Raw genomic sequence first — 27,605 nt, 5'->3', positions numbered from 1 at the left:
AAGATTGTTTGTTGATTGGCTTGAAAGTTACCCACCAAAGGATATGTTGTGAAACTAAGCAATTTGGATAAATATGCAATTTGCATACATTGAAAGTGTGATGTTTGAAGAACGAAAAAATAGAAATAACTCAGTCTTGATATTTGGTTGTAAAATTTATAAAAGGTGACACAGCATGTCCCCTAAAGCAATAAACCAGAACTGCCTATCTCGTAAATACTTCGAAAATTTCGTAGAACTATGAATTTTTTCGGCTCCAGCTATAGACCAATAGAAGTTTTGGTTCAATGGTTGTTGGGAAGGAAAGCTTGTTGCCAGTGCATAATCAATTCTTTTTAGGATTTTGAGAGCTAAAATTTTTACTTGAGGCAATTAAAAAATTTGTTTAGTTAATTATTAGTAATTATTATTATTATCTCTCTCTCTCTCTCTCTCTCTCTCTCTCTCTCTCTCTCTCTCTCTCTCTCTCTCTCTCTCTCTCTCTCTCTCTCTTTCATCCTCTCTTTATCGCTATATGAAAACTACGAATGTTTCACATTTATTGATGTAAGTTGTAAGGCAATCAATTTTTCGAACCAGTTCCATGCTTGTGCTAGAGAGAAAATTAAGTGAGTGAAAGAGACGCGTGTTAAAGGGGACAACACAAAACAAACAACATTTCGACCTTAGGCTTTCCTCGGGCGACAGACAAATCACGCAAATAATGACGAAAGAGATAGGAAGAAAGAAAATTCAAAAGAAAAGGGGGAAAGAGAACTGAGAAAGAGTAAGGTGTGTGTGTGTGTGTGTGTGTCTGTGTGTGTGTGAGAGAGAGAGAGAGAGAGAGAGAGAGAGAGAGAGAGAGAGAGAGAGAGGGGGGGGGAGAGGAAGAAGGGGGAAAGAGTCCGGAATTTCAAAAAGCAAGAGTGTAAGAATAATATAAATATATTCCGCATGTAGAAGCTCTGAAAAAAAGTGCAGAATACAAATGAATTATTCCCGTTCATACATTGAAAAAATAAAAAACATTCATGTTCAAACGTATTTTTATTCCTCCTTCCCCTTCCCCTCAAACAAAAAAGGAGGAAAAAAATAACAAAACAAATCAAAACAATATGTTTTAAAAAAGCAACAAAACCTTCGTCAATTCAGACCCACAACTGTTTGTAAGACCAACAGAATGGCCCTATCAATTTAGAATAGAGGAATAATTGTCTACCAAGATCGTGTTTTGTTTCTGGCACAGAGCCATAAAATCTCGTTCACAAGCCAATACATTATATATAATATATATGTGTGTGTGTGTGTGTGTGTGTGTGTGTGTGTGTGTGTGTGCGTGTGTGTATGTGTGTGTGGGTGTGTGTGTGTCGAGAACTCTTTGTTCCATATTTGTATCATAACACGCTTTAACTTTAATTATATTATATATATATATATATATATATATATATATATATATATATATATATATATATATATTTTAATATATATATGTATATATATATATATATACGTGTAACGTTAACCGCGTAGCTAGATCTATCTATAATATTTAGGGAAGAATTTCGTGACAACCGATCGCTTCACTGCATTCCCTCGATGCTAGTTCAAATAAAGATGCCCAAATGTCTCATATCTTCTCAAAATGGTATTATGTTGGGTTGAACCAGATGCCGAGGAGTGAATTTAAATGTACAATAACCCGAAATGTAGAATTTTAATTTTGCCAGCTTAAGACAATATCTTCATTATCCTAATTATAAACTTCACCCATCTCATATTATTGACTATGAATTTAATTCTTAGCATCTAAAGAACTCCGACATAAGACGATGGGTCTCAAACGACATGTGCATATATGCAGGTCTTGCATCCGAATGTAATTATGGGCCTAGTTTGACATTAATGGACAATATTTTGCGTCATTTGAGAATACCATTGCAAGGATGAGCCCACAATGAAGTGGGTTATCAGACCTGCAAATAAGTGAACGTCGGTCTCAAAGGATAAGATAGGTGTAGTGATTTGTTTTGTTTTGAAGGGTTTTACGGCGCTTGCGGCACATTTATGTCATTTCAGCGCCAGGAAAAAGGAAGAAAATGGGATAGTCAAATATTCTAGATTTACAATTTGAAAGCACACGAGAAAAAGTAAGACAAAGGGGACTGGTTCAAATGGGGAACAGATGTAGATTCCAAGAGCACACTATCAAAGTACTTAGTTTGACTAAAAGTTTCTTTCAGACACAAACACAGGTCCCCAGTAAGAGGAATACATTCAAATGTTTAAAAGCCAATATATTTTTATAACAAAAATTTTTGAAAATGTAACAGTACATAACAGAGTTGATTTAAAAGGGAAAAAATATCACCTCCCAAAACCATGACTATACATTTGATTGTTTTATTCCCAGCCAATGAATCCGGCCAGGGCTAAGTTTCTAAATCTCATTCCAAGACACAGAAAGCAACTCGGAAAACAGAAATAAGGGGATAGAAGATACCGCGTGACCTCCTGCCCACCATGGGAGGTCAAAGGTTCCACCCAGATAGCTATAGTGGATTATCCGTCTATCATTTAGTTCTACAAGGCAGCAGCAGCTTCTAATGTTTTCTTTCGTCTTACACCACATGACGGTTTATCAAGGCGGCGAATAGGGCACACCTTCTTCTTTTCCAGTTCAAAACTCTTTAGAAGTCTGTAACCAGTCCTCCGGAGTGAATAGTTATAATTATTTTAGTAGCAGAATGTATAGGCAGATTCTTGGGATTATGGGGCGTAAAAGAGCGAGGATCGATGACCCTTATTGGCGACCTGCATTGATTTAGACTAGTTTTACACTTCCGATGAGATTGGAACCAGTAATTTGAAATCACACTTTTGTTCCCTATTTTACAAGCGCGACATACAAATGGTCTGCAAGGCTCCCTTTTGTTCCCTATTTTACAAGCGCGACATATAAATGGTCTGCAAGGCTCCCTTTTGTTCCCTATTTTACAAGCGCGACATAGAAATGGTCTGCAAGGCTCCCTTTTGTTCCCTATTTTACAAGCGCGACATAGAAATGGTCTGCAAGGCTCCCTTTTGTTCCCTATTTTACAAGCGCGACATAGAAATGGTCTGCAAGGCTCCCTTTTGTTCCCTATTTTACATGGGGGGACATAGAAATGGTCTGCAAGGCTCCCTTTTGTTCCCTATTTTACAAGCGCGACATATAAATGGTCTGCAAGGCTCCCTTTTGTTCCCTATTTTACATGGGGGGACATAGAAATGGTCTGCAAGGCTCCCTTTTGTTCCCTATTTTACAAGCGCGACATAGAAATGGTCTGCAAGGCTCCCTTTTGTTCCCTATTTTACATGGGGGGACATAGAAATGGTCTGCAAGGCTCCCTTTTGTTCCCTATTTTACAAGCGCGACATAGAAATGGTCTGCAAGGCTCCCTTTTGTTCCCTATTTTACACGCGCGACATAGAAATGGTCTGCAAGGCTCCCAGGTCATCATGTGATATTACGGGACACGTCGCCCCTTCATGGTCCATTCAACTCGAGCGATACGTATGTACTTGGCTTATATCGCATAGCTAGGGTAGGTCAACCATGGACGACGAATCATGACTAGTTTTGTAACCAAATCCAAGGGTCCGTCTATCTATCATTTAAAAAATCAATTTTTCTTTTCCGGCTTTGACATAAAACATCACTTAAACCATTTTATTGTGCTAGGAAAGAAGTACAAGAATAAAGGAGTATTAGACTTTGTGTGTAGAGGAATATGACACGGACATTTATAGCTCATAGGGCTATGAATTGCCATTGGTAATGTCGAAATACAGAAATATTATTTGGGGCAGGTTGTTAACTGTTAAATTTACAAAGAGATAGAAAAAAAAAAGAACAGTCATAACAATATTCTTAAATCATTAGACTCATTGTTCAGTTATGATCTTAATGGTTCCTAAAATATTGAACGAGTGGTCACAAAGTTTACAAGCAAGTGAAAGACGGATTATTATTGCAAAGAGCTTTCCAACCAATCAATTGCTGTTAAATATATGTTAAATATTTCCAGCGTGTATGAACGATGTGCATGGGACACGATCATCATCATTATTAAATGTATCATCATTATCATCATCATCATCATCATCATCATCATCATCATTAGCTACTGAACGCTGCATTTTGACAGAAGAGCGCGGCCATTATTTATAGGCTAGAAAGGAAAAAAGTAATCTATTGCATTGTCACCAAAATTATCTGACTAAATGTTCAAATGTGCACGCAAAATTTCACTCATGTAAAATTTCTCTGTGATAGCTATACATACAGCTATGACATGGAATAGCTATACATACAGCTATGACATGGAATAGCTATACATACAGCTATGACATGGAATAGCTATACATACAGCTATGACATGGAATAGCTATACATACAGCTATGACATGGAATAGCTATACATACAGCTATGACATGGAATAGCTATACATACAGCTATGACATGGAATAGCTATACATACAGCTATGACATGGAATAGCTATACATACAGCTATGACATGGAATAGCTATACATACAGCTATGACATGGAATAGCTATACATACAGCTATGACATGGAATAGCTATACATACAGTTATGACATGGAATAGCTATACATACACCTATGACATGGAATAGCTATACATACAGCTATGACATGGAATAGCTATACATACAGCTATGACATGGAATAGCTATACATACAGCTATGACATGGAATAGCTATACATACAGCTATGACATGGAATAGCTATACATACAGCTATGACATGGAATAGCTATACATACAGCTATGACATGGAAGAGCTATACATACAGCTATGACATGGAATAGCTATACATACAGCTATGACATGGAATAGCTATACATACAGCTATGACATGGAATAGCTATACATACAGCTATGACATGGAATATGCACCAATAGCTAAATTACCTAAATGAGGCAGTCAAGTTAGAAAGAAATAAAAATGAGGGAAGGTGACTCTCATATGTGGAAACGACAAAAAACTAACCCCCCCCCCCCCCCCCCAAACAAAAAACAAAACAAAACAAAAACAAAACAAACAATCAATTTTTTTTAAAAACAGAACAACCCTCCCCCCCCCCCCCCCCTCCCTTCCCCCATCCCTTATTAAAAAACCATATTCACTCATTCAGTTAAACTGCTCACTTGCTAATTTACCACAATTTTTTTATCCTTCTGTACCCTTATCTCAATGCCACAGCATTTAACCATAATTGTTTGTGTTTATTTATTTGTCTCCTGACGAAGGCCAAGAGAACCGAAACGTTTTTTTTTTGTTGTTTTGTATTTTCTCCTCTGAAATGAGGTACCTTTATTCATTAATGTTCGAATATACATTATTGTGCAATTTATAAGTGTTGCAAAATTAAATTTTCGAATTAATCTCCAAGAAAACAGTTGTAGGAGCAGACAATCATTTATGAAAACTGAGAATGCACAATATTGTGAATCGTGGGCACGTCGGATTTACACGCACCCCCATCCCCACCAAATCGACTTGAGTGAAGATGAATATTAATTAAAGGCAGTGATATATAGTTTTGTTAAAGCACAAATACAAAAGGATAAAAATGTCTGCAAAAATGAAAAGAAAAGAAATATGAGCTAGAATATGATTCATTTTTCTGGTGACAAATGAAAAGAATACTAAATCTAAAAAATATTATATTATTGTGGTTACTCAATGAAATCTTGATACATAACCATCGAAATCTGCATGTTACTGCATTGCAACTGTTACTTATGTTAATATTTATCCAATGGGATAAAATACACGATGATGTATTTCAAACACACGCGCGCGCGCACACACACATACATACACACACACACACACGCGCGCGCGCGCGCGCGCGCGACTGCAGGAAATGCAAACACAAAAGCATTAAACGATAATATCATTGTCATGATGAAGAAATTTTAATTTCGCATTCCCTTGTTTTTAAATTTAACTGCATGTTGAAGATGATAGAAGTGGTTTTCACGGCTGGCTCCACAAAATGGGAGGCTTATTTCAGCCTCACAAAATATGTATGTTTAATCACTGGCGCGTTGCAAATGGACTCGCACAAATTCAAAACGATTACCATCGAAGCTGATCTTATCTTAAGGTTAAATGAAACCAAGGCTCTATGATGATACCATGTTAGGAATAAAAGAGAAAGATTTGGCTTGTTTTTGTTTTTGTTTTTAAGGGTTTTACGGCGCTTGCAACACATTTAGGTTATATCAGCGCCAGTAAAAAGGAAGAAAATGGGATAGTAAAAAGTTATAGAATTACAATAAAAGCACCCAAGAAAAAGTAAGACATAGGGGAACTGGGAACAAATAGGGATCAGATGTAGATTCCAAGAGCAGACCACCAATGCACTTAGTTTGAGATCACCTAAAAGTCTCATCCAGACACAAGCACAGGTCCCATCTAAGAGGAATACACTCAAATGTTTACCAATCATTTAATATAATATGTAAACTCAACATAATACAATGCATAATAGAGAGATGATTTACAAGGAAAAAAATATCATCTCCCAAAACTATAACTATACATTCGACTGTTTCCCTCCCAGCCAAGAAGCTCCGGCAAGGATCGGACAAAACTAAGTAATCTCATTCCAAGACAATGACAGGAAACAATTGAGAAACGGGTATGGGGGGATAGAAGACACAGCATGTACCTCCCTGCCCACTATGGGAGAAAGATTTGGCTTGGTGCCAATTAATTAATAAGAGGTTGTAAAAAATGTGACTCAATTCTTATTGGCTACTTCTCGGGAAAACGATAACAAAACAAAACAAACACGGTTAAAACATTTGAACAATTTTGACTATGAAAATATCTAAATGGATAAATAAGTCCTTTTTTAATCTCTAAGCGAGATTTTCGGATTATTGCAATAAACGGCATCTGTTCTATTCAGGAAGAATGTGATTTCAAATTATCCGGCGACAGCTCTCGTACTATGAATAATTTTGGCAAATAAACTCTTCCTTCAAATTATAGATAGATCAAAACAGCCCTCATCTTGTCAAAAACTCTCAAACATGGGACTTCCTTCGAATTTTCAATAAGATGAAAGTAATTTTAATCGATCGATGATTGAAGGACGACTTTCTGGACAAAATTTTAAAACGTTTTTTATTTTTTTCAGAGTACGCAGAGTGATTAACTCGGTACCTTTCGGGTACGAAGCGAAGGCAGGACTACTGAGCCACGTTGCCCATTCTCTGTAGCTCTCTGTTGAAAATGATATGCATCAATAAATTGTTAAAATCGTGCATTTTATCCCTTTTTTTGTCACCCCCAAAGTTCAAGGAAAATATCAGAATCTTCGTTGAGTTTATTTTTTTTTTTCTGATGGCCTCCTGAAATCAACCATGCAAAACTCAAAATAAGACCCGCGTCATTCTGGTAAAAGCCACCAAAATAATACGAATAACGAAATTCAGCAAGACTTTCTCCTCAATGACAATATTTATCACACTTACAAGAAACGGAATTTTCGAAGACATCTTTTCAAAACTTGGACCTAAGATTTGGAACTTTTTTTTTCCCCTTTAAAACGTGTTTAAATGACACTATCTATATCAATAACAAGAAGAGGGCAAATGGACTATAATTAGAGTAATCAGGCTATCAATCTTTCCATTTTCCTCATTTTATTGTTGATAACTATCATTATTTCTTATTTCTAAATACGATCCGATTGTGGGCCAGCGTATGTTTGTTTTGTTTTAAGGGTCTCACGGCGCTTGCGACACATTTAGGTCACATCAGCCCCAGTAAAAAGAAGAAAATGGAATAGTAAAACAAAGTCTAGATTTATAATTAAAAGCCCCAAAGAAAAAGTAAGACATAGGGGGTTTGTTTAAAATAGGGAACAGATGTAGGTTCCAAGATCACACCATCAATGTGTTTAGTTTGAGATCACCTAAAAGTCTCATCCACACATAAGCACAGGATCTCACTAAGAGGAATAGGGTACAGTCAAATGTTTACAGAATATATCCAAAAGATAATACATAACTAACAATATATTATAATGGAAAGATGGTCTACAAGGAAAAAATATAATCTCCCAAAACTAATAATGAACCTTTGACTGTTTCACCATCAGTTAAGGACTCTGACAAGGACCAGGACAAAACCAAGCAATCTCAATCCAAGACAGAAAGCAAATCGGAAAACATAATACATTAGGGGATAGAGGACCACCTTACGTGCTTTTATTAAGTAAGAATGTTGTCGAGGCCTCTCGGATGTTTTAGCTAGGTATTTGGAATACACATTTTTACGTGTGCGTCTACTTACTTATTGTTTCAACTTAATGTCCCTCATCACATTTTCTAAAGCTTCATTATCTATAAACCAATTTGCATCAAATTTGAAAATAAGTAAATATGAACATTCGGAAGCCAACCTGCGTCAAAATTGTGTTGTTACTGTAAAAACTACCGACACAATAGTCATGTCTTGGACATCACCAGAAAAAGTATATTGTGTTGAAAGATACCTGCATCTGAATCTACCAAGTAAAGTTCAGCCTGAATTTTGGAGGAAGTACCGAATTGATTTTAGATTGAAATTACATGTACCGCCTGCCAATACAATCAAAATAAGAAGAAGATGCTGAGAAAATTTTAGGCAAAGTGTTTGTCTCTCTGGAAGCCATTCAAAGAAGGGGGTTACCAGCTTAGAAAGAGCACGCACTGACGAAAATGTGGCAAGAGTTAAAAATTCTGTCGAGGAGACCGAAAAAGTCTGCACATACACGATCTCATGAACTGGGCTTGTCAAACAGCCCAACATATCGTATAAAAAGAAGGAAAAAAATCAATATAAAAATGAAGCCCTATCGTGTTTCGATTCATCAAGGATTCACTTCAGAAGTTTCTAACAAACATAGGGAAGAACGAATTTTTGAGGACCATTTGGTTCAGCGGTGAAGTACAATTTTTAAAAATCTAACTGGAACATCAATTTTCTTAACGTTGTCATTGGTCAATAGAGCGACCCGACGAATGGCGTTTCATGACATTAAACCTCTGTAGAGAGACGGAATTCCGGTAAGGTAAGATATTAAAAGACCAAATGCCAGGTGCAAGATTCCAGAGTCTTTATGAATTGATACATCGAGTGGAACAACTAGTAAAGGTTATTAACCCGTAGCTTTGTGAGAGAGCCAAACATCATTTCATCACAAGAATACGCAAATGTGTGGGACGCAAAAAAAAAAAAGGTCATTTCGAGCATCTCCTGGAATAAAAATCACCATATACTAGTGGAAGTGCTTTTTCTGTTAAAACATATGTAACTGTTTTTCCCAATTGTTCTAAATATATTATTTGCTAAATAAATGTATTTTATGTTAAACAAATTTTGTGATATCCAAGATCTCCATAAGGACATTAAGTTTGAAACACCCTTATTGTAACAATATTCAGTTTGACCGGCATCAGCAGCAGCAGCAGCAGCAGAAGAAGAAGGAAGAGGAGGAGGAGGAGGAGGTGGAGGAGGAGGAAGAAAGGAAGTAGAAGGACGGCTAAAGTCAGGGGGCTTGAAGCTTCTAAGGGTATCTGACGGCGTTTGAAACCTAAATTATGTGCAGGACTCATCAGCTCAAACACACACAACGTCTCTCTCTCTCTCACACACACACACACACAACCATAAATAAAGAGAGAGAGAGAGAGAGAGAAAGAGAGAGAGAGAGAGAGAGAGAGAGAAGAGAGAGAGAGAGAGAGGGAGAGGAAAAATAGATAGAGAGTTGAGAGAGGATAAAAGAGAGATGGAGAGAAAGAGAGAGAGAGAGAGAGAAGAGAGAGAAGAGAGAGAGAGAGAGAGAGAGAGAGAGAGAGAGAGAGAGGAGATGAATAATAAAACAATAATTCACCACCAAAATGACAGGTCACGTGAAATTAAATTATATTTAAATTTAAATATCCACAGTCACACACTGATGGCTTGGCTGTACTTTCAGTGGCAAGAGAAGACAATATTGTAATTTTAGGGTAACTAATTCATTACTACATATTTCGGCAAGGTCCACCAACCCAAGGCAAATGATAATTAATATTGTGTCCTAGCCAGGGTCAAATGTCAAAAGATTTAACAGCTTCGTTGAATGTGTTAAAGGCATATTACAAGATCCCAAGGAAGGACATGAATATTCATTTTAAATAGGTAACCATTAAGTCATTAAGTAAGTAAAAGTGAATACTAAGCTGTTAGCAGCGATGGAGTGTAAAAGTATTGAACAAATATTAACATAAAACCGTCAAATAAAGAATTTAACACGAAATGTTTTCGGGCTCAGAACACATCACCGCATCTCAGCCAATAAGTAAAAGAAATACATAATTCTTGAAGTTAAAATCCGATCAGACAGAAGAAATCATTATTATATTATCGTCTCCATTCTTTTGTTGTCATGTTGTTATTGTTCTTAGCTGTAGAAGGATTTTAAGTCTGAAACTTTTGTGTTAAGCAATCTGTACTTTTTTATTGCTTTTATTTTGTTTTTAAAGGTTTTACGGTACTTACGACACATTTAGGTCATTTCAGCGCCAGTAAAAAGGAAGAAATTGGGATAGAAAAAATAATAATTCTATATTACAATTAAAGCACACAAAGTATGATAAAAGGAAATGGTACAAATAGGGAACAAATGTGATTCCAAGAGCATACCATCAATACTTAGTTTGAGATCACCTAAAAGTCTCATCCAGACACAAGCACAGGGTCTGATTAAGAGGAATACACTCAAATGCTTAAATTATACAACAACAAATATAACAATGAATAACAGAGAGATGATTTACAAGGAGAAAAAAATATCATCTCCCAAAACCAACACTATGCATTTCATTGTTTCCCTCTCAGTCAAGGAGTCCGACCAGCGTCCTATCCAAAGGATAGCAAGCAATTGCTATAGTCCATTTCACACTACAGAAACCGGGATAAACTCCGGCTCCATGGGGCTCATGGCTCTGAAGGAGGAATGCCCTTAGAGAGCTTTAACATTATTTGCTTAAAACTAGAACAAATAAATTATAAACAAAATTTATAGAGCGCCAATCTCCTCCTAACATGTTCAGTGGCGATTTACAAGAATGGTTGATATGAAAATTTTAACAAAATGTTAAACGATACAATTGTATCCAATCTATTAAGTTATGCTGATACCAACAACAACAACAAAATATGCCCTCCATTTCCATTGGCTTTCTGGCCATGTTCTGGAATTAGACGCCCAGGGCTTTCCCTAACCCTTGCTAGTCCTTTTCCATGAGGGAGGCAGTTGTATGTCGGCCATGTGTGTTTTGTTATAAAAGATAACATTCTCTATCTGTCAATCATCCTTTTGAACGATTGTGTATAATTAGACTGGTGCTTATATTATTGCATTTATGCGAAGCATTTTAAAGAATTCACCATGCTGGTTGCACTTTAAAATAAGCAAAAAGTCAATTGAATCTTTCTCCTATGCCTCCAAAACTTTTCCAAATGATTGACAAATTCTTGAAATGATGATATACTCGTACATGGCTATGCTGTCCCGACAACCCTAGTCGTAGATGTGCTTCGATGAGCAACTTGTTTGCCAGCTGTATCCTTTGGTTGATTTTGTTCAATTATTTCTCTCTCCCAAACATCAGTTGAAATCGACTGGGGAGGTCGACTGATTTTTTGTGGTGTTTTTTTTTGTTGGTATTTTTCTTTCTTGCATTGTCTGGCACCTTTCATACACACTTGTTCAGTTCTTTATCTTACACCGGTGCCTCCTCCTTAATTGATTAATTTGATATTATCAATTTTTAAAATGCTTGCTTTAAAAAAAAAATCAGAGGAAAATTTGCCTCACTTTCACTTTTGGTCAGAAGTATTCATGTATACGAATAGGTTTCGGCAACTTACGGAAGTATTCATCGTTTAACATCTCGGGGGAAATCACGGCTCTAGTGGACAGCACTAGTCAGTAAACATGGAACCACTGGATATGGACTCTAGTGGGAAGTGAATTGGGGTTATGAGAAATGGACAATTAATGGCAACTCTTGGGCAAAAAATAATGAAACAAAGGCAGATGCTAGCTACTTTTTAAAATTATCTTTAAAACTTTTTGTGGTAAAATTTTGTAAAAATAGTAACTGTTCTCCAATTAGTTGCAGCCATCATTGCATCCAATGGTACACCCTTAGCAGGCTGGTGGATACTGACTGTGCAGAGTGAGGCTTATTATTGGTGTCAATGCCTGCTTACTGCATCATGCTTTTGGTCCACCTCTGCAGAATGTAACTGAGCAAACTCTTCTGTCTGGAGGATAGGCTTTTAGTGAAAGGGCAGTTAAATGCTGGGATGGTGTATGTTTTTTGCAGGGTCTGAATCCTGAACTTTGTTTAACATCATTTCAATCTCATCTTTTTGACATGCTATAATAGTTCGACTTTTTGTCCTGCTTTAAGTAACATTAACATAATAGTTTTAGAGCTAAGGTCTTTGAAGCTAGGAGCTTTGCATGGAGCTTTCTTCCTCAGGTAGCCTAAAACTATATCAGGGTCCCATGTAGATAATGTTCTGGGTAATAAGTGTTTAGTGAAAAATACCTCTTATATATCTGATTATAATAGGATTTCTCCCATAGTATTAGTTTCAGAATTTTAAAGTATCCAGACTAGTGATTACTGATCTGGTCAAAAATAACGAACTATAACCTGCCCCTTGTAATTTTAAAACATGGAGGAATTTTATCAGCATTGTAGCAGTTGGCGGAAAGACATCATTTAAAATCTTCTGTAACTTTTTCATTTATAGAAATTTTGCTCTCATAATTACCTTTATGGGTTGACAACATTTCATTTTTGTAGATTTACAATCTTTTATCAAATATTTTGCAATATTCGTTGCCAGGTCACTTCATTATAAGAGTCCTAATTACTTACGCTAACTCTCTGATAGTAAACACAAAAGGAATAATGTCAAGCCTGATGAAAGTTGCACATGAACTGACCAGTCACATGATTCTTCATTTGTACCCAACATGGAATTGTGGTACAAGGAAGAGTTGGAACGATTTCTGAGCTTGATCAAACTTTTTAAAAACTTAATTGTAGATTCAAAATTGACTGTGCCATGGGGTTACTTACAATACGTAATTCTTTTTTATATTATTTGCTAGACTTAACAATTTGAGTGTCTTGGATGCAAAAATTAATTCATAGTGCAAAAGGGCACAGGTATTGATGCAAACGATTGTTTACTTTCAAAAATCAATCCACATTGGTTGAAATTGTGTAATATGTTGCAAACTACAATGGAATAGGTTTCGTATGTCTTTAATACGGATAGAATGTTTAAAGGTTATAAGACTAATGACAGTTCCGTATTTGTGGTAATTAGATAGTCATTTATTCTCTTTACATCTGTAACAATGGGCTATTATAAAGGCTATCTGCGGAATTGATTAATTGTTATAATTTCCAAGAACCTAACATATTGAAACCACGTCTCTGTGAATAAAAAAAAATATGAGGCAACTTATTTCAAGATGAAGATCAGCAGAGAATGTCAAAATCTTAAGATTAATCAACAACTTTGACAAAAGATCTGTAGAGTGTTAAATATAAATTTGCCATACAAAAAGTTCTGGTGCCAGAATTAATATCTTACTATATCATTATTATTGTCATTATTATTATTATTATTATTATTATTATTACAAAGTGCTTATTCGCAATAGCACTGCGAATAGTGGGGCCACTGTAGAGCCACTATTCGCAGTAGTAGAAGCGCTCTCCCGTCTCTGAAAAATAGTTTTTGTCCCCTCATTGAACACAACACTATTTTCTGTTCAAAACGGCGTATTGTCGATTGGCTTGAAGTTGAATGAGTGTGTTAGTTTGAAAAGGAAAGAAAATGAGGGATGATTGAAACATTTTGTGAGACTGAGAATTGAGATTTTGAACGTTTCATCTTTTCCTTCAAGACTGAAACTTGACAAGATCGTGTTTTGTTTTGTTTTTGTTACCCCAATCCAATCCATGAAAATTTCCCCATCCCCACTTCTCGGATTTGATCATTGGTTCACATCTTGAAATCTATCAGCTTACTTTAATGAGAATAGTTCTCTCTCTCTCTCTCTCTCTCTCTCTCTCTCTCTCTCTCTCTCTCTCTCTCTCTCTCTCTCTCTCTCTCTCTCTCTCTCTCTCTCTCTCACTGTTGCTCATGACTCATATCTCCTGAATATAATAGAACTTACCATCAATAAACTACCCCTACTACTACAGCCACCACCACATCATCATTACTACTACTACCACAGCAACCTCCACATCGTTATCAAAACTATAGCAACCACCACCACCTTTACATCATCATCCTCCTCTTCGTCATCTTTGCTACTACCGTCACTTTACTACAATCACAGCTATCACATCATCATCATTACTACTACTACCACAGAAATCACATCGTTATCAAAACTACAGCAACCGCCACCACCTTTACATCATCATCCTCCTCCTTGTCATCATCGCTACCACGCCACTACTGCAAGCACAACTATCACGTCATCATCATTACTACCACTACCACAGCTACCACATCGTTATCAAAACTACAGCAACTGCCACCACAGTTACATCCTCACCATAATCCTTATAGTCATCATCACACGACCACTGCTACATCATCACCACCACCACCACATCACACCACTATCACTACACAGCAGACACATCATCATCATCAACAATAAAACGCAAAATAATAGTAATTGTAATAATTTTTTTAAATGAATTTAACAAATAATAATACAGTGTGTGTAACTGTCATGATATTGTTTACTGTTTAGAGATAGTTCTATTTGTCACTTTATGTTTGTAATTGATCTGTGTCTGTACTGTATTGTCTAACTCTTTGTGTTTTAATTTCTTTCTAGATCATGTCGATTTAAATGTTGAATAAAGCCTATATTTTGCATGACAATCATTCAAATTACTTTCTAGCTTCACAATAATTTATTCAACATTTAACATGGAACGATTCCTTCGACCTGAGCGGTTCAGCGCTGAACCCAATACGCCTGATGCATAAAAGCAATGGAATCACTGGCTCTGTACATTCAACAACTTTCTCTCTTCGTTACCCGAACAGGCGGCTGACAACAAACTCAATCTGCGCGTCAATTTCGTCGATCCTGTCGTCTTCAAACATATTGCTGATTGTACTACATTCGATTCAGCTGTTGACGGTCTGAAGAACATATACGTGAAACCAAAGAACGAAATATTTACGAGACACGTCTTGGCTACAACAAAGCAAGAACCAGATCAATCCCTCGATCAGTTCCTTCAAAAGTTGAAGAGACTTGCCGAAGAATGTGATTTTAAAGCTGTTACTGCTGATAAGAACAGGGATCACTTTATCCGAGATGCTTTCATTTGTGGCCTCTCCTCTAACCAGATCAGGCAGCGACTCCTCGAGAATAAGACAATCGAACTTATGGCCGCTTTGAACAGGCTCGATCCTTGGAGATGGCTGAAAAACACTCTCAGAACTACAGCACACCAACTACTGTGCCATGTGGCAGCACTGCTCCTCTTCCCTCTGAAAAGGAACTTGACTCATTCAATTCTGCAGTCACAAACTCTAATTGCTTTTCTGCGGGTACCAAAGACATCCTCGTTCAAAATGCCCTGCTAGAGAGGCGCTGTGGAAAGAAAGGGCATTTTCAAAAGGTATGCCAGTCAAAAAGTAAAAACAAATATGCATCTGCAGCAGACCCGAATACACTCAGTTCAGCCTTTTCAGCCGCAGCTTCCGCTAGTCTCTACAGAGCTGTTATTGAAGTGAAATTGTTTAACTCTCTCGAGTTCACCCTCATTGAAAATCGAACAAATTTGTTCGATTTTCCATGCATATGAACTCGAGAGAGTTAACAAACCCGTTAAAGCGTTGATAGACCCTGGAAGCTCCGAGAGTTTCATTTCAACAGAGATCGCACAAAGTCTCCAATTGAAGATTTTCAAATCAAAGAAAGAAATCTCCATGGCGTCTACTAATCTTTCCAGGACAACCAAGGGTCATTGTTTTTGTTTTGTCTCTTTGGAATACCAGGGACGTTTCTATGAGAGTGTGAAATTTTCCATCCTGTCAGGGTTGTGTTCGGACTTGATTTTAGGCCATGACTTTCTTGAACAGCATGATGGAGTTCAAATATCCTTCAAAGTTTCAAAGCCTACTTTCTCCGTTTGTAGTCTCACTGCTGCAAAAATCGAACCTGTTTCTCTTTTCAAGAATCTTCTTCCAGAAGTCCGACCTATTGCAACAAAATCTAGACGATTTTCATTACCAGACAAGAAATTCATTGACTCTGAGGTTCAGAAACTTCTTGACGAGGATGTGATCGAACCATCTGATTCTCCATGGCGAGCGACACAAGAAATGCATGGTTGTGGACTATAGTCAGACCACCAATCGCTTCACTCTACTCGATGCATATCCACTTCCAAACATTAATGAAATGATTGAAACAATTTCAAACCACAGTGTCTATAGCACCCTCGATTTACAAAGTGCTTACCACCAGATCCCAATAAAAGACGAGGAGAAACTGTATACGGCTTTTGAGGCCAGTGGAAATCTCTACCAATTCAAGCGAATTCCCTTTGGAGTCATTAACAGAGTGGCTTGCTTTCAGCGCATCATTGATTTCATTATTCGAGATGAGAAACTGAGTAACACGTTTGCTTACTTAGACAATGTGACAATAAGTGGCAGAAATCAACAAGAGCATGATGAAAACCTTGTGAAATTTCTCGGGTGTGCCAAAGAACATAATATAACATTCAATGAAAGTAAGACTATCCAGTCTGTTAGACAAATCAAGTTACTTGGATTTCAAGTGTCCAAAGGTTGCATTCAGCCAGACCCTTACCAATTACGCCACTGAGAGAACTTTCAGATCCTCACAATATCAAATCTCAACAGAGAGTGATTGGAATGTTTGCATACTACTCATCCTGGATACCTTATTTCTCTGATAAAATACACCCACTGGTCCAAAATACCACATTTCCATTGTCAGGAAAAGCCAAGGACTCGTTTGATCTTTTGAAAAAAGAGATTGAAAACGCTGCTGTTGTGACAAATGACCACAACGCTCCTCTAGTTGTAGAAACCGATGCTTCTGAAATTGCAATCGCAGCAACACTAAATCAAGGTGGACGTCCTGTGGCTTTCTTTTCAAGAACTCTGAACCACAATGAAAAGAAACATTCTTCTGTTGAAAAAGAGGCTTATGCTATTGTGGAAGCCCTTCGAAAGTGGAGGCACTATCTTCTTGGGAAGCATTTCAAACTTGTGACAGATCAGAAAAGCGTTGCCTTTATGTACGGAAATTCTGCAAAAGGAAAAGTGAAGAATGATAAAATCCAAAGATGGAAGATTGAACTGTCAAGCTACAGTTATGACGTTGTGTATTGACCTGGAGAAGACAATGTAGCGGCTGACGCATTTTCAAGGGAGTTCTGCTCATCTACTGGTTCAGATTTAGAAACTTTAAAAAGCCTTCACAACTCACTCTGCCACCCTGGAATTGCAAGGATGAACCATTTTGTCAGGTCAAAGAATCTCCCCTATTCCGTGGATGAAATACGAACAATCTGCAACAACTGTAGGGTTTGTCGTGAGCTAAAACCTTCATTCTACAAACTGCAGAACCCCAAAATGGTCAAAGCAACTAACTCAACCATTCGAGCATTTGAGTGTGGATTTCAAGGGTCCCTTGCCGTCATCGTCCAAAAATCGGTATCTCCTAACAGTTATTGATGAATATTCTCGCTTCCCTTTTGCATTCCCATGCTCCGATATGAGTTCATCAACTATCATCAAGTGCTTGTGTCAATTGTTCTCATTGTTTGGAATGCCTATTTCAATACATTCTGACAAAGGTGCTAACTTCATGTCAAGTGAGCTTCAAGATTTCTGGTGCAAAAAGGGTATCGCCTCAAGCCGAACGACTCCATACAATCCCCGGGGAAATGGACAAGTAGAACGTCTGAATGGAACCCTTCGAAAAACTATCACGTTAGCCCTGAAATCATGTGGTGTGCATGTTAGTCAATGGGAGTCAGTGCTTCTCGACTCTCTCCATTCAATTAGATCAATCTTATGCACTGCGACAAATGAGACTCCTCATGAACGAATCTTCCACTACAATAGAAAGTCAAGCACTGGTACAACACTTCCTAGCTGGCTGACTACTCCAGGAACTGCTTTGATGTGGCGTCACATAAGAGCCTCTAAATACGAACCATTGGTGGACAAAGTGGAACTGGTGGACGCTAATCCGCTCTATGCCTACGTCAGACTTCCTGATGACAAAAAACTACTGTGGCTTTGCGTCACTTAGCCCCTGCTGGTGAAATGACTACTGCCCAACCCTCCAACGAAGCATCACCCATGGCGTTTGACAACACGAGCGTAACTCCACATTTTCAACCTGTTCAAAAGAATGTGGGAAACGATCTTTTACCTGAAACTGTCCTAGAACAGCTTGATGTACAAACTGTGGAAGCGGGTGAAGTGCAAAAATCTACCTTGGACGAACCATCAGTCTCTGATCCTAACAGTCCTAATGAGCTTTCTACACAAAACGAATCCTGTTCAAACTCCAGAAAGAGTGGCTTCATTCGGACGAGACCATACAGTTTACGAAATAGAGAAGCATAATTTGAAATCTCTTGCCACATGCAAGGGGGGAAGAATGTCATGATATTGTTTACTGTTTAGAGATAGTTCTATTTGTCACTTTATGTTTGTAATTGATCTGTGTCTGTACTGTTTTGTCTAACTCTTTGTGTTTTAATTTCTTTCCAGATCATGTCGATTTAAATGTTGAATAAAGCCTATATTTTGCATGGCAATCATTCGAATTACTTTCTAGCTTCACAACAATAATAATATTTTTAAAATAATAATAATGTAGTTTATATATATTTTGCGCTCAATAAAGCTCTAGGTGAACCTGCATTTGCAGTACTATACTGTAAATACGTAACTGAAATGAATGAATCTACTCCTACTACTACTGCGAATAACGAATACTAACACTATCTACTATTCGCAGTACTACTGCAAATAACGAATACGACCGCTATCTACTATTCGCAGTACTACTATGAATAGAGGAAATCATTATCACAGTACTATTGCGGATAGAGTACTGCGAATAACGAATACTAACCCTATCTACTATTTGCAGTACTACTGCAAAAAACGAAATCAACCGCTATCTACTATTCGCAGTACTAGTGTGAATAGAGGAAATCATTATTTGCAGTACTACTGCGAATAGAGGAAATCAATATTCGCAGTACTACTGCGAATAGAGGTGGCCTTATTATTATTATTGTTGTTATTATTATTATTATTCTAATTATTATTCTAATTATTATTATTATTATTATTATTATTATTATTACTATTATTAATATACCAGACTTCATGTTGTTTCGAAAAACAGGCAAATCATTTCAAGTAATATGACGGATAATTTTTTCCCTTTAAATAGAGAGAGTGAGAGTGAAAAAGAGAGAGAGAGAGAGAGAGAGAGAGAGAGAGAGAGGGGGGGGGAGGGAGAGAGAGAGACATACAGAGAGACATACAGAGAGAGGGGAAGACACACACACAGGGAGAGAGAGAGAGAGAGAGAGAGAGAGAGAGAGAGAGAGAGAGAGAGAGAGAGAGAGAGAGAGAGAGAGAGAGAGAGAGAGAGAGAGAGAGAGAGAGAGAGAAAGAGAGGACGAATTAATGTAAATCACATGATCTAGATTCCTCATCTGAACGGGGAGAAGCTTTCTTTAAAAATAGAAGTGAAAAATGATTATTTTCGGGCATACTTAGGGTAAGAGTAAGAAGGTTAGTCTTAAGTATTAATGCACTTGTGAAGTTATTTTCTGAATTGTTTAACTCCATCATACAAAGTTTCCCCGAACTTTCAGCAATTGTTTTTTTTTTTTCAAATAACAGGTTTGATGAGTAGGATTTCACCTGATTGTAAATGAAGTTCCAACTCTTCACAAATAAAACATTGAAAACAAAACGGTTCCATGTAGAGAAAGGCAGAGACTAAAAATTTAAACATTTCCTCAACAATAAATCTAGATACACAATACATAACAAATTAAAAGATAGCTAACACTATTCAGTATCTGATACTGAATAGTGGTTTTGCACTATTCAGTATCTGATACTGAATAGTGCTTTTGTACTATTCAGTATCTGATACTGAATAGTGGTTTTGCACTATTCAGTATCTGACACTGAATAGTGGTTTTTGTACGGTGTTTTTTTTTTCAGAAACCTGACTAAGTTATGGGAAGAGGACAGCTGTGGGAGTGAATCTGGGACTCAGAAAAGTGTACACCAGTGGGGAGTGAACCTGGGACTGGGTTTCGGCGGGTTTCGTAATAAAAAGCAATTACTTTTTACGAAACACGACGACACCCGGCAATATCCGACAAAGTTATGGGAGGTAGGCAGCAGCGTGTGTGTGTGTGTGTGTGTGTGTGTGTGTGTGTGTGTGTGTGTGTAGGGGGGGGGGGAGGGATGAACCTGAGATTCAGGGAAGTGTACACCAGTGGGGAGTGAACCTGGGACTCTGGGTTTTGTAAAAAAGCAATAAAAATGTGGGGGGGGGGGGGATTACTTTTTTTTACGATACTCGACAATATGCGGCAAAGCGTGGGGAGTGAACCTGAGACTCAGTGAAGTATACACCAGTGAGGAGTGAACCTGAGACTACGGTTTTCGGCGGGCTTCAGCTAGTTTCATATAAAAGCAATTACTTTTTTACGAAACCCGACTAATCCTGGCAATATCCGAGAAAGTTATGGGTAGTAGGCAACAGTGGGGAGTGAACCTGAGATTCGTGGAAGTAAACACCAGTGAGGAGTGAACCTGGGACTGGGGTTTCGGCGGGTTTTGTAAAAAAAAAAGCAATTACTTTTTGTTTACAAAATGCGCCAAATCCCAATAAAATGGTGCAGAGTTATGGAAAGTAGGCAAATAATGGGGAGTGAACCTGAGACTAAGGGAAGTGTACACCAGTGGGGAGTGAACCTGAGACTCTGGTTTTCAGCGGGTTTCAGCGAGTTTCATATAAAAGCAATTACTCTTTTACGAAACCCGACGAAACCTGGCAATATCTGAGAAAGTTATGGGAAGTAGACAACAGTGGGGAGTGAACCTGAGATTCATGGAAGTATACACCAGTGGGGAGTGAACCTGAGACTCTGGTTTTCGGCGGGTTTCAGCGAGTTTCATATAAAAGCAATTACTCTTTTACGAAACCCGACGAAACCTGGCAATATCTGAGAAAGTTATGGGAAGTAGACAACAGTGGGGAGTGAACCTGAGATTCATGGAAGTGTACACCAGTGGGGAGTGAACCTGAGACTCTGGTTTTCGGCGGGTTTCAACGAGTTTCACTTAAAAGCAATTACTTTATTATGAGACCCGGCAATATCCGACAAAGTTATGGGAAGTAGGCAACAGTGTGCAGTGAACCTGAGACTCAGGGAAGTGTACACCAGTGGGGAGTGAACCTGAGACTATAGTTTTTGGTGGGTTTCAGCGAGTTTCACATAAAAGCAATTACTTTTTTTACGAAATCCGTCAATATCCGACAAAGTTTAGAGAAGTAGGCAACAGTGGGGAGTGAACCTGAGACTCAGGGAAGTGTACACCAGTGGGGAGTGAACCTGAGACTCTGGTTTTCGGCGGGTTTCAGCGAGTTTCACATTAAAGCAATTACTTTTTTACGAAGCCCGGCAATATTCGACAGTTATGGGAAGTAGGCAAACAGTGGGGAGTGAACCTGAGACTCTGGTTTTCGGCGGGTTTCAGCGAGTTTCATATAAAAGCAATTACTCTTTTACGAAACCCGACAAAACATGGCAATATCCGACAAACTTATTGAAGCAGGCAACAGTGGGGGGTGATCCTGATATTCAGGGAAGTGTACACTTGTGGGGAGTGAACCTGGGACTCTGGATTTTGTAAAAAAGCAATACCAAGGGGGAGGGGGAATTACTTATTTACGAAACCCGCCAAAACCCGACAAAGTTATGGGAAGCAGGCAGCAGTGGGGAGTGAATCTGGGATTTGGACACTGATGAGGATTGAACCTGGGACTGCGAGAGGCTGATTCCAGTGGACAGTGAGCTCAGAATGTACTTTTATTTCGAAACCTACCGAAATTTTCAAAAGTTATGGGAAGTGGGCACCATTGGGCAATGAACCGGGACTCAGGGAAGTGCACACCGGTTGGGAGTGAACCTGGGACTGTGAGAAGAGGATATCAGTGGAAATGAGTCCCATGGACTATGGGAGATGGGTACCAGACGAGAATGAAGCAATTTCTTTTTTACGAAATCCGCCAAAACCCGCCAAAAAACCATAGACTTAGGTTTACTCCCCAATAGTGTACACTTCCCTGAGTCTCGGGTTCACTCCCCCACTGTTGCCTACTTTCTTTCCATAACTTTGTCGGATATTGTCGGGTTTCGTAAAAAAGTAATTGCTTTTTTTTTTTTCTGAAACCCAGCCCCAGGTTCACTCCCCAACGGTGTACACTTCCCTGAGTCCCAGGTTCACTCCCCACTGCTCCCTACTTCCCATAACTTTGTCGGGTATCGGCGTGTTTTGGCAGGTTTCGTAAAAAAAGAAACACCCCTAACAATACCACGTGTATTCAGTAAATAGATGTCAATTGTAGTCTAATATTCAGTATCTATTTAAATTATTATTATTATTATTATTATTATTATTATTATTATTATTATTATTATTATTATTATTATTATCATTATTATTATTAATATTATTATTATCACGTAAATTTTAATATAATACGGCAATTAATTCACGGAAGTACATCACTCAATTAAAAAATGCAGAAAGTCTGCCCACATATTTATAATGAATCCGGTTTGCCTTAGATGACAAAACAAACAAACAAACAAACAAACAACAAAAACAACAACAAAAACAACAACAACAACAAATGAGACAAACAGAAAAAAAACAAGATTTTAAAAAATAATGAACAATAGAAGAGCACAATAATGAAAAACAACAACGAGATGATAACACATAAAAGATATTCGTAATAAATCGATAACTGATTAAATTACTCCAACTACTTGATTACAAAAGAATAATCATCATAATCATAATAGTGATGATGACGATTACAACAACAATAATAATAATAATAATAGTAATAATAATAATGATAATAATAATAATAATAATGATAATAATAATAATAATAATAATATAATAATAATAATAATAATAATAATAATAATAATAATAATAATAATAATAATAATAAATAAATAATAATAATAATAATAATAATAATAATAAAAGTACAATAGTATAATATCAACATTAAAGTATATTACAAGCAAATAAAATTATAAAAACAAAAGTTTAAAAAATATCAATAGACAGAAGGAATTAAAAAAAATAATGGGGAAAAAAAAACAAGTTACCCCTACCGGGATTTGAACTCTCGAACCTTTAAACTCAGAGTCAAACAGCTTATATCCACCAAGCCATGGTGTCACTGAACTCTTGGTGACGTTTAATCATGTCTATTTAGACATTTAAAAATGGATTTGAATGCCACTCTTATTTTGATATTTTGAACTATGTTAATTGCATAAAAGCAGAAATTAAAAAAAAAATACGATCAAAATATTTTTACAGCTTTGAATCGGGCTGTCAGTTACTGCACGAGTTCAATCTGGAAGTAGGTCAGCAGTTTATTTCCATTCAACCGAGATTGTCGCACTTTTCACTCTCTCTATAAAAAAGAGTTCCTTATGGATACTGAATCGACCCGATAATAATAATATAAAAAAGAAAGTTCGTTCAATTGTGTTTACCTTTTTCCGTTAAAAAAATAGTCAATCAACAAACAAGAGGAAAGCAAATAGGCGTTAAAATTTCGAGGCTTAATTAAAGTGATCTCACCTTTACTTTAAGTTAAGTCACGGTCGCAGAATTTTTATAACTCTATCACTGACACTTGTTGAACAGATCAGTTCAAGTTCAATGTTGTTGATCGATCAAGAAGTATTGTTTGATTTCAGCATGCGGCAATTTATTCAGTAAGCCGCAACAATATGTTTCAATCAGTGCGACTAGCACTTCTCGATAACGATACTTGCAGTTTGCAGCTCAAGATCAGTAAAGTTTCCGTCAATTGTTTGAAGATTAGGTGATCGTGTCAAATGTCAAGTGTCAGGTCAACGAGCTTTCCTGATTACATACAATCAACTTCCGCTCTGAGCGACACCTGTAATTTTTACCTGATGTTTGTCACATGTGTAAAAACATCCGCTCTGTCATAATTTACACGCATAGTTTAAGATTAAAAAAAAAACAAACAAAAAATAAACAAACAACAGCACACACACGCACGCACGCACACACACACACACACACGCACACAAGTTATCTCTTTTCCCGCGCGCAGTATTTTTCCATCAATCCGAAACAATCAGCTGCACAGATCCTGAGCATCACTTTTAACACGGGCAATTGGAAAAAAAAAAGAACGACGTCGTCAAGAGCCGCAATGCATTATTCCCTCATCAGTGTACCAAAATATCGTGATACTGACTCATAAACTGCTTCAGTTAACGAGAGGTTTTCTACCCCCCCCCCCCCCTTCCACACACACACACACACACACACACACACACACACACACACCCGATCTTTTTTCTTCAGATGGATCGAAATTTTCATTTTAACAAGTCACTTAGCAACAACTTTCGTTAATAACTAGTAACTCTAACAATAATAATAACTGACGAACTATAATGATATTTAGATAGATATAGAAGGAACGAAATTGACGTCACTCAGCTCTTTGTTATTGTTCTTGTCAGCCATTTTAATAAGTAGTTCTCACTAAATTTCATTAATCTGACTATGCGCTTGGCTAAGAAGCTCATAACATTGCCATCCGGAAGTATAACGGACCAACACACAAAACTGTGTGTATCCATGAACGTTTATAGTTGGGTTAATACAGTTCAGTGAGCATTACTCATAAACGCGGATGGCAAAAAACAATAACATGGACCTGAGTGACGTCATCTTCGAACTATCTATAGATAGTGTGCGCTTGGCTAAGAAGCTCACAACATTGCCATCCGGAAGTTTTACGGATCAACACACAAAACTATGTGTAACCTTAAACGTTTATAGTCTGGTTAAGGGCTAACCCACACAGGAGACTGACTCCGACGACCCGGCACTGCCGTCCTCTGCCGTCTTCCGGATATAGACGTCAGGCATGGACAAAATACTAAAAATAAAGAGTAGAGCCGCTAGACCTACTCATACCAAGCTATAAAAAAAACGACAAAGTACATCGGGTGCTTGGTATGGGTAGGTCTAGCGGCTACCCCCCCCCCCCCCCCCCCCCTCTCCTGGCAGACCATATTATTGTTGTCGAGTTCTAATTTCACACCTACAATATAAGTATAGGCCTACTCATTTAAAGCACAACAACAAAAAATGAGCATTTATATAGTGCAATATCCACTAAATGTGCTCAAAGCGGGCACAATAAGGGTTCCCTAGCCAGCAGCAACACTTTACATGTAGGACGAGGCAGTGCACGTCAATGGGCATTACTCCTTAATGACTAATATAGATGTATTTTGTCACTGGGTACCTCCTTCGTTAAAAAAAAAAAAATCACGCAAAGGATTGAGCGAGACTATTGATGTGACAGTCTGTGGATAATGAATGCAATAGTTTCAGGGATTTGAAATTGAATTTATTATAATTTTATTAATTGGCCGTGTAATCAGTAAAATATGTATTTCTTCAACTATTGATAATGTTGATTTCCCCCGAGTTTCTTATCAAAATCAAAGACAGCATCAAAATGTACTTACATAGTTTTACGTGTATAGATTTAAAAAAAAAAAAGGGAAAAAAAGGAGAAAAAAAAAACAACACAAAAAACTAACAAGACAAAAAAAAACAAAACCAAAAAAAAAATAATAATGAAATTTAAAATAAATTGAAAAAAAAAACCCCAAAAAAAAACAAAAACAAACAAACAAAAAAGAAAAAAAAGAAAAAAAAGAGACATATAAATCTTCAAACACAATTCAAAAAGACACATATCCAATAACACTATCCAAGTTCTTGTCAAAAGCCATTAAGAGGCATGGAACCTCCACCAAAAGGGGTGCATCCAAATGTTCACATTAACATGAGATACACATTACTGATTTGCAATGATGTTGTGCATTTAAAAAGATTAATGTTTTTTTCCGAGAGAACAATAACAGGAACTCGTCTCATCAATTTTATCTCACCGACGGGTACGAGCAAACCGAAAATGTTATCTTCCAGGGCACAAAAAAAAAGATATCATAATGTGGTGGATAGAAGAAAAAAAAAAAAAAAAAAGAGAGAGAGAGAGAGAGAGAGAGAGAGAGAGAGAGAGAGAGAGAGAGAGAGAGAGAGAGAGAGAGAGGGGGGGGGGAGGGAGAGAGAGAGAGAGATTGCATTCCTCTTTGGTTTCTAGGACAACAGAGTCAGATTAACGTGCTTTAATAAATGCCTTGCCCAAATCCATCATGCAATCGCCATTAGATTTTTCTAACCAAATGAGTTACTGACCTGGCTCAACATGGCTTGGGTTCTCTACAGGAAAAGCCACGTTATTATGTTTGTTTGATTATTTAATTATTTTTGTTGGCTTATGCACCATTAGATGTGATAGGTAATGGCTAAGGTAGGTTTGTTGATCGTATGGTTTGAGGACTGACTTGAAAGACATAATGTGCTCATGAGTCCAATTTCGTCAGAATTAAAAAGCGCTTGCAACATTTTAGGTCATATTATCGCAAGTTAAGAACTGGCAAAGTGTTGTCTCACAAGTATATGATAATATTATATCTTGAATACATGAAGATTCGCTGGAATAGTCGACCCTCTAGATTCTGAACATTTCTCAGGTTTGTTTTGTTTTTTTTTTTGTTGTTTTTTTTTTGTGGGATGTTTTGACAGATGATTTTATAATGCGTGATATCAAAAGTAATTCTATTTGTCACTACTTCGAAACATTGTGATAATTGCTCACAAACTGAAGAGCTAGCTGAAAAGGGGACTGGATCAATTAAGAGAATATTCCACGAGCAATCCATCGATGTGTCTATTTTGACATTTCCGTACTCTGCATGTAAAAGCAAAGAATTCCACTATGTAGAACACACTAAAAAGCTTAGAAAGTGCAATATACGTTAGGTTTGACTGCCTTCCTCTCAGCAAATAATCCCTACCAGAACAAGTAAAGACTGGGCAATATCAATCCAAAACAAAGACAGAGAGCAAAATGGAGTGGAAACAGATATGGGGGATAAAAGGACCACAATGAGAAGCCAAAAGACGTTGTGAACACTTGCGGAAAAGCAATACAAAGAAAACTATTAGGAGAGAATATTA

At 37.3% G+C, this 27,605-nt stretch overlaps 1 protein-coding gene across 2 annotated transcripts in view; it reads right to left on the bottom strand.

Moving 5' to 3' along the window:
* Positions 1 to 24,628, bottom strand: part of LOC144972837 (Ig-like and fibronectin type-III domain-containing protein 2) — a 112,149-nt gene extending 87,521 nt beyond the window's left edge. The window contains exon 1 of one of the 2 annotated variants that reach the window (XM_078914542.1): positions 24,102 to 24,628. The gene's annotated coding sequence lies outside the window, so the exon portion shown is untranslated. The remainder of the gene's footprint in view (positions 1 to 24,101) is intronic. The other variant, XM_078914541.1, reaches the window with a different exon arrangement.
* Positions 24,629 to 27,605: the final 2,977 nt, after the last annotated feature.

The sequence above is a fragment of the Berghia stephanieae genome, chromosome 5, assembly GCF_034508935.2.
Source record: "Berghia stephanieae isolate SIO BIC M18660-M18661 chromosome 5, UCSD_Bste_1.3, whole genome shotgun sequence".
Taxonomy (NCBI): domain Eukaryota; kingdom Metazoa; phylum Mollusca; class Gastropoda; order Nudibranchia; family Aeolidiidae; genus Berghia; species Berghia stephanieae.
Note: the sequence above shows the minus strand (reverse complement) of the source record. Positions and strands in the feature narration are given on the sequence as shown.